The sequence below is a fragment of the Garra rufa genome, chromosome 3 (genome assembly GCF_049309525.1).
Source record: "Garra rufa chromosome 3, GarRuf1.0, whole genome shotgun sequence".
NCBI lineage: Eukaryota > Metazoa > Chordata > Actinopteri > Cypriniformes > Cyprinidae > Garra > Garra rufa.
This window is the reverse complement of record NC_133363.1, coordinates 712,646-727,586: the sequence shown is the minus strand read 5'-3', so window position 1 is coordinate 727,586 and position 14,941 is coordinate 712,646. Positions and strand designations below refer to the sequence as shown.

Here is a 14,941-nt window from a genome sequence, read left to right as displayed (position 1 = left end):
AAGTATCAGAATATGTTTCACATCTAAACGCAAAACTTTTAATTTGACATTACAAAGGTCACTTAAAAGTGTACTTAAGTGTAGAGCCCTGCACGGGCCTTAAATCTAAGCCCTAGCCCGGCCCTGGCCCGAAACGCACAGGCTGTAGCCCGGCCCGTGTCCGACATCTTATCAAAAATTTTGGCCCGAGTCCGACCCGAAGCCCGTCTTTTTTTCCGCCAAACAGCTTATACTGTTACAGCCATTAAAATAGACCAGATTCGTATTTAATAGAAAGTTTATGTTTTTTCGTTTTGGTTTTTTTATCAGAACAATTTAGAGAAATGTTTGGAGTTTTTTATTTGTTTGTTTGTTTGTTTTTTAAATGTAAGTTTTAGTTTTTTAAGTGACATCGATATCCAAGCGGTATGTGGTCCACAGTGAGTTTACTCAATTTAACCTATATATCAAATCAACACTTGACTAGTCTACAATGCAATCCACAGATATAAAACAAACATCAATATATCACAATGTTAGATTTAAAGTTTATTATCACCATCTCAGAACAAAGGCATTTTGAACAGGGCAGGCAGCTCTGCTGCGCAAAACCGGAACATACAAAGTCGCAGTGGTAAAGTAAACGAATAATGAACAAATATATAAAGAATAAATAATAATATAGAAAACTTCAAAAACACAACTTTACCACGTGGCTGAAAATCTCTGTGCTGCGCAGAGTATGTGAGCGGAATGGAGCGGCAACAATTTCCCCCCGCGCTCCTTGCATTTAATAATCGCTCTGCTCCAGCTCCACTCCTCGCTCACTGATATCAGAAACACCGCTCCGCGTCAAAAATAAATAAATAAATAAATAAGTATGTTTGAAATGTAACAGTCCTGTTCATAAAATATAATAAAATAAAATAACAGGAGAGTTTCAAACATAGTGTGCAATATTTGTTCCGACCACAGCTGATAATTGTCAGCATTAAAAGAGTATTGCTGCTTTATCCAGTGCAACGTTTGTAATGAAAATAATACGTTTTCGTCAGTTATTTTACCTATATCACACTATTTCTGATTTGAGTGATCCATCTCTATCAAGCTAAACATGTTTAACATATGATTTCCTGCTTAATGTGCAGTTATATTATGGACCATTGGCATGAATTGTACTCATGATGGAGCGGTGTAGCGCTCTTGAAGAGAGTGAAAACCATGACGCTCCGACTTTTAAAAAAATCCGCTCCTTCCTCCATTCAAAATCACACCGCTCCACTCCGCGCTCCGCTCATACTCTGCTATGCGCGAGTTATTAGGCATCACTGGCGCTTCCGGGGACGCACGCATTAAATCTCATTAAACTTTTTTTTTTTTTTCTAAAGCAGGCCCGAAGCCAGATATGCGTGCAAGTTATGACGTGAAAATTGGCCCGAAGCCCGGCCCTAGGGGCAAAAAAAAGTCGGGCCCCGACGGGCTCGGGCTCAAATGCAGGGCTCTACTTAAGTGTGTTTGGAAACTGTCATGGAAGTGTCTCTTAACTGTCATTTAAATAAACTTTTAATTTCATTATTATCATATTATCTGCAGGTTTTTGTGTGAAAATAATAAACTTTAAAATAACATACTTAAGTGTTATTGAATGTAATGTTTTAGACTTAATCACATGTAAAAAATGTAAATCGCAATTAAATGGACATCTCTTATAGATTAAGTTTAACACTAAAACACATTAAGTAAAAAAAGGTGTACTTTAAAGCACAACTAAAGATTATTATTTAAAATGTACTTATGTAATATACTTTGTGAACTGAATGAATGAACATTTTATTGCATGTTATTTGCAATAAAAAAATGTGTTATAGAATTTGATTCACATCTAAACGCAAGACATGAAAACATTAAAAAATATTTAAAACATACTGTAAACTTTTGATATTACAAAAGTCACTTAAAAATGTACTTAAGTGTGTTTAGGAATGGTCATGGAAGTGTCTCTTAAGTGTCACTTAAGTGACTTTTTTTCATTAATATCATATTATCTGCATATTTTTTAAAATCCTATTAAGATTTGAAGCACAAGTATACATTCAATACAGTTAAGTGCACTTCTTTTGACTCTCATGATGACAGAATGTTAATTTTTGGTGAACTGTCTCTTTAATAAGACACAGGAAGTGAAATGTGAGTTCTTCTGGACGGGTTTCTGAAATGATCTTGTCATAAACACTCGTCTGTTCTGACGAGAGCTGCAGAGAGTTTGTGAGCGACTCGTAGCAAACCGTTATGATTTATTCACTCTGAAACACACGGCAAACTGTCCTCCATCCGGAGAGAACGAGACAGTCAGAGAGACAGACAGCGTGTGTTTATGTGAGTAATGATGGCTGTGTTGTGATGTGTTATTCATTGAGTCTGATGATGAATGACTCCCTTCAACACCAGATAGAAGAGTCAAAGTGAAATTACATTTCCCAGCGTGACACACACACACACTCACGACGGCACCACGCAGATCAGCTCCGTCACACGTGTGTGTTACTCTAATAACTCACGCTAATTCTGATCCGCTCTCAACTCAAGATCATCACTGACCGTCACACACAAAAACACCAGGAGCTTCCTCAAAACAACAAGCACGTCTCTGATTGGCTAACCTTCCAACCTTCCTAAGAACTAGATGCTCCATTTGAGTGTTGAAAGACATTTGAAAGATATTCTGATATTCTCATTCTGATGTGTCATTAAAGGAAGTATACTTGATATTCACCAGCAGAACGCAATAGTTTTTGACCTTTGTGAAAAAGAAGTGTGCTTAACTGAACTGAATGTGCAATAGTAGTGTACTTCAAATCTAAAGTATATCTATATAAATATATCAAATTTTACTTACAGATAATACAATATGAATGAAATAAAAGGCCACTTAAGTGAATTAAAAAGAGGCATTTTCAGGACTGTTTCTAAACACACTTAAGTACACTTTTAAAAAGTTACCGTTGTAATAATGTCAAATTTAAAGTTTTACTTTAAGATACATTTTAAACCATATTTTAATAATCTCGTGTGGTGTTTTAAAACGTACAGTTATTTTGATGTGTGTACTAACATACTAAAGCACATGTAAAGAACTTAATATTTATTTTAACTACAGTGTGTTTTTTTTTAATATTACATTTAAAATAAAAAAATTACAAGTTACAATTGCCAGTGAAGTAAATTTTAGCTTATCATAAATGTTTGTCAGTACATTCAGCCGTACTTTAAGCATATTTCAAATAGTAGAATTATGACATTACATATGAAGATGAATTTAAGTCCTAGTTTGAAAAGTAAAAAAAAAAAAAAAACACTCCAAAGTTCAGCTAATTGCATTAAACAGAAATGTAAACATAATATTTATAATAAATTTTCATTTAATTGCAAATAACATGCAGTAAGTGTCAGAAAACATTCATTTAGTTCACACTTAAGTACATTATTTGCATAAAAGTATGCTAAAGTGTACTTTTCTCACAAGGATAGTCAAATCTATGAAATAATCTTAATTACGGAAATTCTGGTCACACACTGTGATCTAATAATGCACTAGATATCTAAGAAAGGAATGTGTCCTCCAGGGTCAAAGGTCACATCAGACATGAAAAAGCGGTCATTAATTCGCTCAGCCCTTGACCTCAGTGACCATCACCTTTTAAAGTCTGAACGCAGGTTAATGACGCCTCCAGAGCATTGAGATAAAGAAAACATCATGCTGATGTCGAAGGGCATATAAACCTGTGTGTGTGTGTGTGTGTGTGTGTGTGTGTGTGTGTGTGTGTGTGTGAGTGAGTGATTTCAGCTGAATCTCTGAATAATGAACTGCTAAATAATCCTGTGTTTCTGCTGAGAGAGGAGGATGGTGCGAACGGAAGCAGGAATTTTCAGGAATCTGCATTCTCTGCTCCTCTGGGTGAAGAGTTCTCCAGCGTACAATAGAGATTTTACAGCAGATGTTTTTATCTCTTTATTTAAAGTGAGCGTTTGAGATGCGCTCAGGCTCTAGTGTTTTGGTGATCCGCTCTCCGTTTTAACAGAGTAAATGTTTGACTTTTTCTGCAGGAATGAGCAAAAAAAACAACATTTGTGTATTTTGTGCTTAAAATATGCCACAATTAAATGACATTCAGGCCAGAGGTAAATTTTCCTAACCATCAGGTCCAGTTGAAGTCTACTATTATTGCTCTGGTTTTGGAAGCAAATCTGCAGAACTGTGTGGAATGGTTTTGAAATTGATAAAATACGTGAAATAAAATTGTAAGAACTAGACTCTTATTTATCTAAAGACATATGACTCGAGGGTACAGCGTTATCGCTATTTCAGAATAAGAGAACAGAAGCACGAATTCACACTAATGAAAATTCATTCCAGCACAGACCTTCTGACACTCATGACATCATCGTAGGTGTACGTGCTACAGATCGCAACTTTTATTGGTTTTAAAACTCAAATTTATGAGCTGTTAAAACATGAACTCATCTGTTAATTGGCTGTGTAAAAACCCCACGTTTTTCTTTTTTAATCATTATGATCAGGATGTTATTCTTCATGCTGTTTCAATTTGCACTCCAGCAAAACACTTCTCACCGTGTTACAGTTCTTTTGTTATATCCGTAGTTTATTTTATCTTCACTCCTTTGTTCTCTGTCTGCTGGTGAGCGAGAGAAACAAATAATAAACACGAATCACAGAGGAAATCCGTCAAGTCCAAAAGTCTCAGTTGTGGGACTGTGAGGAATGCGGTGGGTGTTCAGATGCACAAATTAACCACAAAAATAATAAAAAAGACAATACATTCAAAGACTAATTCTGTTCATATCCACGAAGAGGTCTGAAAGTTGAGAATTGTGTGATTTTTTTGAAAACAGTATATGGAGGGTCTTTTACTGCTCCAGCATTGATAGTGTCTAAAGGTTGCAGACCGGACCAGAAGCGATTTTACAGTTTCTGGGTTAAAACTTCTGGAATGTTATTAGGGGTGATGCTAGGGGCTTGCCATGGTGTTCTCGATAGTTGCCAGGGCATTGTTAAGAAGTTTCCACAGTTCTGCTGGATGGATTCTGGGGTCACTTAACTTTCACCAGTTTCTTCACTGCAGTCTACCAGAAGGCACGATATATTCTGAACTGTGCCTAGATTCAGTCAGTTTCTAAACACACAGTCAGCAACCTCGTGACCAAGTAGAACTTAATGAGTAGACTGTTTCTGCACCATACAAAAATTGTACCTTTCAGGGTACAACAGCTTTCCCCTGGGGTGTACTATTAAAGAGACAACTTTGTACATTGCTTACCCCTAAAAGGTACATTTTAGATTCGTAGAGTAGTAATATTTACCCTTATGGTACTATGTTGAACCTCTAGGTGTAAATTAGGTACAAAGATGTCCCTTTGAGGGTACTGCCACAGTGACAAGGTGTTGTACTTCTAAAGGTACAATTTTTGCACATTTATTCGGAGAGTATATACAACACACACTCTCACCTCCAGCAACTTGAAGGCTCTACTGAATAAGCTGAGAACCTTTAGGAGGGGGCACTGGAGGAAGCTTAAGCGAATGCAAAGGTAAGTTGGCTGGAAGATAAAACATCAAGGCCTGCAGAAGGAGAGCAGAGGGCAAGCTGCACAGAAATAAGGGTCCACCAGCCGAGCAAGTTCTTGCATAGGCGTAATCAGAAATACCCACTAAGCTGAACCATTTTTTTCAACATGTTTGACCGCAGAAGCAAACCAAACTAAACCACTTCTTTAATAGTTTGGCATGAGATCCGAAGTGGAACTACACTGAGCATCACAGCAGAGCAGGTGAACAAGAAAATAAAGAGTCACCAGATGACGTCTATCCCCTCATCTGTTTAACATGAGTCTCTGTCTGAGCTCAAGAGAACATCTGGTCTCGGTGCCAAAAAGAGGATCCACCTCCATCCCTAATGACAGAAGACTAGTACCACTGACTCTTCATATCTGTAAGCCTCTGTTCTAACCCACCAAAGTCTCCTACTGGAGCCCAGAATCAAGTTGGACTGTCTGTCATCCAAATGCTGCCAAAATTGACACCTGGACATGGTGACAAAACTGTGACTTTTGCAGAAAGAGATGCAGGTGGACACTTCCATGATCTGACGAATCACACGCCGCCTGACAGGCAGACCACAGATTGTGAGACTGCAGAAGTGTGTGTCTGAGCAGGTGGGGAGCAGCACAAGTGACAGCTCAGGTCATTCCGCATGTGTCGCAAGATGCTTCGTAACTTCTACCAGTCTGAGAGAGGGGCTGTGTCTCACAATTGAGCTGACTCGCTGTCTGCTGCCTACATGAGATGCTAATCAGAAGATTGTTTTTAGATTCCTGCAAGAAGAGAGCACGCGAGACATCACCATTGTAAGATTTGGTTTTGCCTTTTATATAACAGTTATACAGAGAAATAATTCATATAGAGTACTTAAATATTGAGACCCAAAAACATCAAGTTTTGTGTCGCTAAGCAACAAACAGACCAGAGAGGCTCCCTTTCCCGCTCAAAGCACTCCATATCACTCACTCCAGATTTACTCCAGGTTCTCTGATTCCTGCTCCCGAATCACTAGTGATAGAAACCCTGTCCCAAATGAAACTCTTAAGTCCTTGCAACCTACACTTTCACTTTCTTGGAGCTTTGACTGTCAGGTGGATGTTGCCTCACTATGGGCTTGGCAGAAGTGTACATCAAGGGTGCACTGAGGCCAGGAAAGAGGGTGTGTATGAGCACCCTTCTGAATCCTAAAACAGGGGCTTTTGGCCAACTATTGGTGGCAGTACCTGCTTTTTGGCGTGTTTGCACTGCAGGAACTAGGAACGTATTTAGTTGTAAGAACTCTGTTTGAGGGAACTAAATTAGCTTCTACTTCAGAGTAGGGTCAAAAGTAGCTTTATACAAAACTACCAGTGACGTAAATGTACGCTAATTGGCCCTACGCATACAAAACCCTGGCTACCTGGCATTTTTAAAAAGCCATGAGAACATATGTACTCCACGCACATGGAAACCAGAGATAACGGCATTTACCTTTTCTACCATTTATTTATTTTCTCAGCCTCAAAGATATATAACACTTCAAGTTGTCATAGAAGATTTTGGGCCTTATTATACACCCAGGTCGTTGTATACTATAGTCGTTGTATTATACACATGTTGTTTAAATAGCAAATGCACTTGCACCAATATGTTTGCCCATGGGTGTGCTCTGAAAACAAGGTATGTTCAAGCGCATTGCTATTTTGAGGAAACTAAAACCAGTTGTGGCCTTGACCAACTAAAACCTGGACTAATGTCCATGGTGCACTTTTTTTTATTATTTAAAGGGCGCGTTAGTAATATGCGCCTATAGGCAGGTCTTCAACGTGTGCACACTTTGCTTTTTACACACACAGGGATGCGCATCAGCACACAAACATTGTGCCAAAATATTGCCAAATATTACAAATGAAAGGATTACAATGTAAAAGATTATTATTGTGTATTATTGTCAGGGGGCTTTGGTGGAATTTTGGCCTGTCCTATAGATAGTCATGCACTTTAACCTCGCGCTTGAGCAGATCCGTTTCCTCTCTGGAGAAGCGTTCAGTCTTTGCTCTTGCAAATTCCACAATGTAAATAGCGAATCCGCCATGGTGCAATTGCCTCTTAACGGGAATGGGAGATGAGACTCTGATTGGTTTTAGGGCTGCACGATATATCGAAAAATTATCGTTATCGCGATATTAGTATACGCGATATCAGTATCGCAGAGAGTTGTGATAATTGACATTTAATTTATGTGCCAAACATTTGTGCGTTGCATGCATAGGTTGTCCTCATTTGATCAAACAGATGGGGGCTTACTCTCTTTATACCCGCCTCCCAAGTAGGTTCTATAATGCTATTGGCTAGAACGGATGAACAGGTGAACCTGGTGGCTCAGAGCAGAGAATGAAAAATAAATACGGCAGGAGTATGAAGGGAGAAAATGACAGCAGCGCTGAACTTTTGCCTAAAAAGAACTGTACAGGAATCAAAATTGCCACTGTTTATGCTTCCAAAATTTAATCTGCACAACCTCAAATTATATTTGGGAGCATTTGTGCGAGTGCGAGAAATTGTTGTGGTGCGACCTAGTTTCATTTCTTAACAAAACTTTTGCTAACCTAACTATTGCACAGACTGCTGTGAGCTGATGCGTTCGCCGTTCTCTCCAACATTACATAACCATTTAAACTTAATCAGTATTGTTACCTTTAATGAAGATTTGAGATATTAGCCGTCTTCCTGTCACTGACAATGCGCACCGCTGAACTAGGAACTGGACGTTTTTTTCTGAAACCTCTGTTCCGGATTTGCACAAACTGCATTGCAATTAGGGGTGTGTGGTATGACGATTTTTGATTGTGGACAGTAAAAAGGTTCTGTACAACGCAGCAGACATTCACATCAAATGATAACTCAGCGGCCGAGTTCCACTCACGAAGGGGAGTATTTTCCACTGGGGACACGCTTTTCAAAATCCTGTTGGTGTCCTCCGACTTTCAAATGGTTTGTTAAAGTAATCTCTTGTATTGCAGAGTGCATGCTATGCACTGCCGAAAGTTTCGCGCGATCCTTAAAACGAAACCAAAAGTAAAACGCGTAGGCTACGCGCATTTAAAAGCAATTTAATACCCCACGTTTAGAGAGTGACTCCCCAATGCACTCAAATTAGGCTAGATAAAATATCTAGGCTGTTATTAGAATGTGGGCTATAATAAGTTGTGAAGTTGTCTATAACTCTGTATCATGCTTTAAAAAATTCGGTCTCTATTTGCACTTTGAATATTGAATGAGTAGTCTACTTTGAATGTGGCTGCATTTATTGTCTATTTTTTGTTATTTATACTGTATTTTTTTTTTTTAATTTGATTCTGAGGCTTTCAGAAACAGCCCATTTGATTTGCCTGGCAATTGGAATCAGCCATGAAGAATAAAGATCAGTGCATTACTAAAAAGAAATTGGGTGCTCCTAATTTTTTTGATGCTCCTAACTTTTTGAAGTTTAATATAAATTTGAATAAAATTTTTGTTTAATAATATGTTTTATTTAAAAAAAAAAAAAAAAAAAAATCAGGCAAGGCAAGGAAATATTTAGTTTAAAAGATGCTCTTACATGTAAATAAAAAGTAATGTTCGAAAGCAATTAATTTTGTGTTTGCAGGTCTATGGTAACAGCATACCAGAAATCCGAATATCTGCCGAGGTTTTAAGTCATTCATAGTGTTTTAAAGTCGAAATTTTTGCAACTTCCTTGACATAATTTTTTTTTTTAGCCTGAATTAGATTTAATTCGGATGACAGAAGAATATCCATTACCTTTTTATTTTAGCATGATCATTACATATATAAAAGATTTTTAAAAATAGATAATAATAACAATAATAATAATTAAAGCATTTCTCTAGGGAAATGTAATATCGCAAGAAATATCGTTATTGCAATATTCAACACCAATATCGCATATTGCATATTTTCCCAATATCGTGCAGCCCTAATTGGGTTATTGCATGTTATGCCCAAAACACACCCATGACTCATTAAGAGAATAGGTGCAACCCTTTTGGACCATGTGCCAGGCGTGTTGACATTTTTTTTTTTTTTGTCGTTAAACTAGCAAAAGTGGATTTGGACACACCCCAAATGCACCTGTGCCATGCACTTAGATAATTAAAATAGGTTCCTTCGTCTCTTAGCCCAACTTTTTGTTGTTTCAATTATGTATATTGTGCGTTTATATTCCATCTCCATTATCACAAATCCCACAACACACAACAAAAATAGCTCAGATCACGGCGTCCTCCATTTACCGGTTGACATTTGTAAATGCCGCGCATGAAGACGTCGCTGTCGGTCACTTCAGAGTTCTTGCTGTCGGTGCGAATACAACTAGGAAAACAGCCTATAAACCACCCTGCCGGCTAGTTACTAGAACTGAGGTCCTAAAACTACGCGGTGTGAAAGCCCCTAATGACAAATAGGATACTCTTAGGATCTTGTGAACTTAATGCACATGGGTCTGTGTTGATCAAGTCCACAAGTTCACGCAAAGTGTAGAGTCAAAGAAAACACTGATTTAAAAAAAAAAAAAACCTTTCTCCAAGCAAAACTACTTCTGCACTTCCACTCCACACCACTAACATTGTCTGATCTGGAACAAAGTGAAGGCTCACGAAGTGGAGACATACAACCAATGAAATATTACTCTGCTGTTGGGATAAATATCAGCAGTCTCAGCCGTTCGACCAAATCAGATTAGACGACCAGCGCACTAACTAACTTTACCCTAGCCAAAAATGGGATCTTTGAAGATAACAATTTGACACCTACAGCTTGAGACATCCTTCATATTGGGAATGCACCTTTGGGGTAAAGATAGAATGAACAAGTCAATGAACAAGCTGGAGCTGACCTACACCCACAGGAGGAAGAGGCTGTGGAGGAGACCGGTTTCCAGACTAATGGACAGTGGCAGTGTCTCTCACACTGGTTTGCTGAAATGAAGAGCCACGGATTGATCCAAACTCGGTGTCTCCTACAGACGATCATTCCTGTCTAATATCTGTATCTGTCTGGATACAGGCCCCTCCTGAATACAGCCCTCTATCTCTCCACATCTTATGCTGTCTATTTCCTCCATAGCGAGAAGAGGACTGCTGACGGGTGCCGATGGCTCCGCTGCCAGAGGATACTCGTGAATAAAGCTCATGGGATCTGCTCTTCACCCAAACCTGCTGAGAATCGATGACACCAAACGATCATGTGTTTCCTCAAACTCGTTCATAGTCAGACTTCTATGCCAAACTATGACAAACTCCACATAATCACGCAACCCACTGGGACTCTAGTTCTTGTTCTAGTGAGGAAGAGCTGGCCAAAATTATCTCACTCTAATGCGCGTGAGTCATCTCACAGTGTGGCGTTATATCATCGGATGGGTGGAGTCATCTTACCAAGTGGGTGGAGTTATCTCAGCTGGGGAGCGCGTGTGGAGCGTAGAGAACATATGGACAGGATGTTCGTGTGTCGTAGGAGAGAGAGACACAGAGAGAGACACAGAGAGAGAGAGAGAGAGAGAGACAGGTAGCTAGAGTTTAATTAGTCTCATCAGAGCAAAGGTGGAGCAGGTGAACGGAAACATGACTATCTGTGCTTGCCGTGCTCTCCTAGTTTCTGATTTCCTCATTGTTCTTCCTTGTTTCTTTCTATCGTTCACTCCTCATTATTTCCCTCTGCGAGTCGAGTCGAGGAGAGCAGATGGTCGATCACACAGTGAGACCAGCCTGCCGTCCACCTCCACCCCCCTCCCCTCCGTTTCAGTTTTAATGTGCTTTATTAGCATGACAAATAACAGGACATTCATACTGCCACAGCAGATGCAGCTTAGCTGCTGACAATGAAAACCAACAAGAAAAAATAACATTAATAATAAGAACAGCTCATAAGTTAAGCCCACATAAGATAGTATGACAAATCAGCACTAATAATAATGCTCATCATTTAATGATAGACAAACACAGATCAGCAGGGTTGGGGATGACATGCATGACGTAATCAGATGACGTAGGGAACAAGTAACCCATTGCTTGTTTCTCAAGTTCATCTGCTCATCCTGTCCTCACAAATTTGGCTTGCTGGTCTTGAAAGGAGGGGCTCAGCCCCATGATTCGGCTCGAGCTCTGAGCAAACACTCCGGACTACAGCACTGGATAGAATGTGATGTGCTGTAGCTTAGAATAGAGATGGGGCGATGGAGGGACGCTGGAAAGCCATTGCTGGCATGGCCTAATGACCATTTGATTTATTAATTAATTAATTAATTTTATTTATTTACTGGTGAATTTAATTGCAAATCCAATTTACAAAACTAAATAAATAAACATAATCATGCTTTGAAAAAAAAAAACCTTATCTGTCGCAACAAGAATTATTTGTCTAAAATCTAACATTTTTACATACACATAAACAAACATATTACAGAGAGAAAATTTGAATAAATATATTTATTTATTTGTTAAGTTATTTATCTAATACTTATAATAATAAAATAATAATAAATCTAAAGATATTCTAATGACGTCCCTTGCCACAGGATTCAACCTATGGTTCCTCAACAGCTTGTGTCAGCAACTGTAGTGCTTCATTATGTAATTGCATTGAATTCTTTATTCCTTCTGCATGCATATATGAACTCATCAAACTGAGACAGACAGATAAAAAAGTAAAGAAAATGCTGTTAAAAATATTTGTAGATGGTGTTTAGTTTAGATGTCACACCAGTGTCTGCTGCTGCTGGAATGTTCTTCATATCAGCTGCTCATTTACACTCCACAGAGAGAAACAGAAACACACACATACATATTTATGACGGAAGTGAATCTCCTGAAAACGTCAAACAGCAAGTAGGTCAAATCACCTGTCACTACATCCCAATATAAAAACTGTGTGTGTGTGTGTGTGTGTGTGTGTGTGTGTGTGTGTGTGTGTGTGTGTGTGTGTGTGTGTGTGTGAGAGAGAGAGAGAGAGAGAGAGAGAGAGAGAGAGAGAGAGAGAGAGAGAGAGAGAGAGAGAGAGGCTGCTGCTCAACAGAATGACATAACTGCACAAATTGAGTGCGCGGGATGAGAGCAACACACACACCCACTGTGAAATATTCAGACTGTGGCGTTTTAACGGTCAGAACAAATTGGGCTCAAACTCGAACGCTTTCATTTCAGCGCACATGTTATTAAACACATTTAAAGAGATGTTAGCAGATTCAGCCGTGACTTTCACAAACGCTGCACATCTCAAACTCTGTCAGAGAGAAACATCAATCTTCTCGCTGTTTGCATGAACATTTGAGCCGTTAGCAGCTCTTCCCCTAAAAACATTTTCCATTTGAGTTTTTATCTTTCCGCCTCAAGCTTTAAACAGCCCAGCGCTCTGAGCAGAGAGCCGTGGGCGTTATCCATGAAGAGAACATGCCTTATCCCAATACACGAGCTCCGCCAGTAATCACAGCACTCGCAGGATCCCACAATCCAAATGAATGAGACACACACACACACACAGTCCCAAATCCCACTGTTCTGTAAGCCGCTGCTTTACTGATACAAAAAAAAACCATCACCGGAGCCTCAGAGAGAACAGATCAACTACAGGACAGACAGAACTACACCACAGCCTGAGTTTGACTATTAAACAGCAGAAACGGCATCAATCGCAGACAAAATCTGAGTGTAAGTGATGATGATGATGATGAAGGTGTGGAGCAGCAGCTGCCTTTAATTAAGAATGTTTGCTGATTGAGCTCAGAGTCATTAATGTCAACAGAAATAATGAATTCACATCACTGAACACATGAGACCCTGACGAGAACAGGGTGAGATTCGACTGAGATCAGCAAAAAACCTCCTCAAGAGTTCAGAATGACCCAAACTCGCTCAAACATTTATGCAAATGAGCACATTTGATCAAACCTCGTCCGTTTTAATGAAGGACGCTTCAAACAGAACCTGTAATAAAGGCATGCATTTCTAGAACATAAATAAATATAAATAAATACATAATGTATGTACAGTACACTGATCATCTAAATTAAAATGTCCCCAGAAGGAGGTTTTGACAGATTTATAGATTTATCTCACTTCTGGAGACAAATTAGTCCCAAATCACACACACACACACACTTGGAACAGTGGCTGGAGTTTGTGTCCCACCAAAGCCTTTCTGCTTGATCAGACATTTTTCATCATCATCATCATCATCAGAGACCCAGAAATCCCATGACCAACCGCAGCAGCACCACTGACCCAGAACACACACACGAATGTAAGTTTGTGTTCATCTCACACACACAGCGGCTGATTTGTGTCTCACTACAGCTTTTCTGACATTTTTATCAGCATCATCATTATAAGAGACATAGAAATCCCACAACAACAACAAACCTGAAACACACACACACTTCCTGCACACATGACGGGTTCACACACACATTTACACACTCCTGACAGAACGACACTCACGAGTCTGAGCTCATATCTCTCTCTCTCTCTCACACACACACACACACACACACTGAGAGTTTCTGCACACATGTCCCGATCACACACACACTTGGAGAGAGTGAAAGTATCTGTACTTACTACAAACGCTGAAGATCACAAACCATGGACTGAAACACACGAGAGAAACACACAATCATCAGTGGATGATGAAGAAGAAGCTGATGAAGATCAAGTGCATGATGAAGACTCACCCAAAAGCTTCAGAGGTGCGCTGAGGATCCGGAGGAAGGTTTTAAGTCTTTCTGTCACTCCAGCCAGAAACAGCCGCGATGAGGAGGATGAGGATGAAGATGAGGATGAAGAGCGTCTTATTCCACACACTGACAATCAGCCGCGATCATCCGCGCGTCCGACGCCCGCGAGCATCACAGAGAAACACGCGCACGCGGAGAGGAGATACCTGACTCTGTTTGTGCGCGCGCGCGTGTGTGTGTGTGCGCGAGACTGACGCGCGCGCCTGCAGTTCCGCCTCGCGCCGCCGGATGGCCGGAGAAACGCGCCACACATCCGAGATCATGCGAGACTGAGCAAACGGCTTCATCTGATTCATATGGATCAGGATATTTAATAGAATCACGTCAGCTGCGAGGAAACGCCTCATATTGACTGATCGATTGATTTATTCTTTATCTGTTATCTGTTTAGAAGAACAAAAGCCAAGTCAGTGCTGTTTATGTCAAAACTTCTGCTAGATAACAAGAACAAACTGTGATCACTAAGGTTACAGGTCACTAAAAAAACGTTCCAATTAAAGTAAATTCATGTCACCAAAATGTTTTTTTACTTGATTATACAAACGTTAAGGCAACATTCAATTTAATAACTTTGT

General features: G+C 39.5%; 1 protein-coding gene across 1 annotated transcript in view; it reads right to left on the bottom strand.

Annotated features, from left to right (window-relative positions):
* LOC141332501 (receptor-type tyrosine-protein phosphatase delta-like) overlaps positions 1–14,528 on the bottom strand; it is a 412,589-nt gene extending 398,061 nt beyond the window's left edge. Inside the window, 2 exon segments of the mRNA XM_073837637.1 lie at positions 14,191–14,219; positions 14,304–14,528. The gene's annotated coding sequence lies outside the window, so the exon portion shown is untranslated.
* Positions 14,529–14,941: the final 413 nt, after the last annotated feature.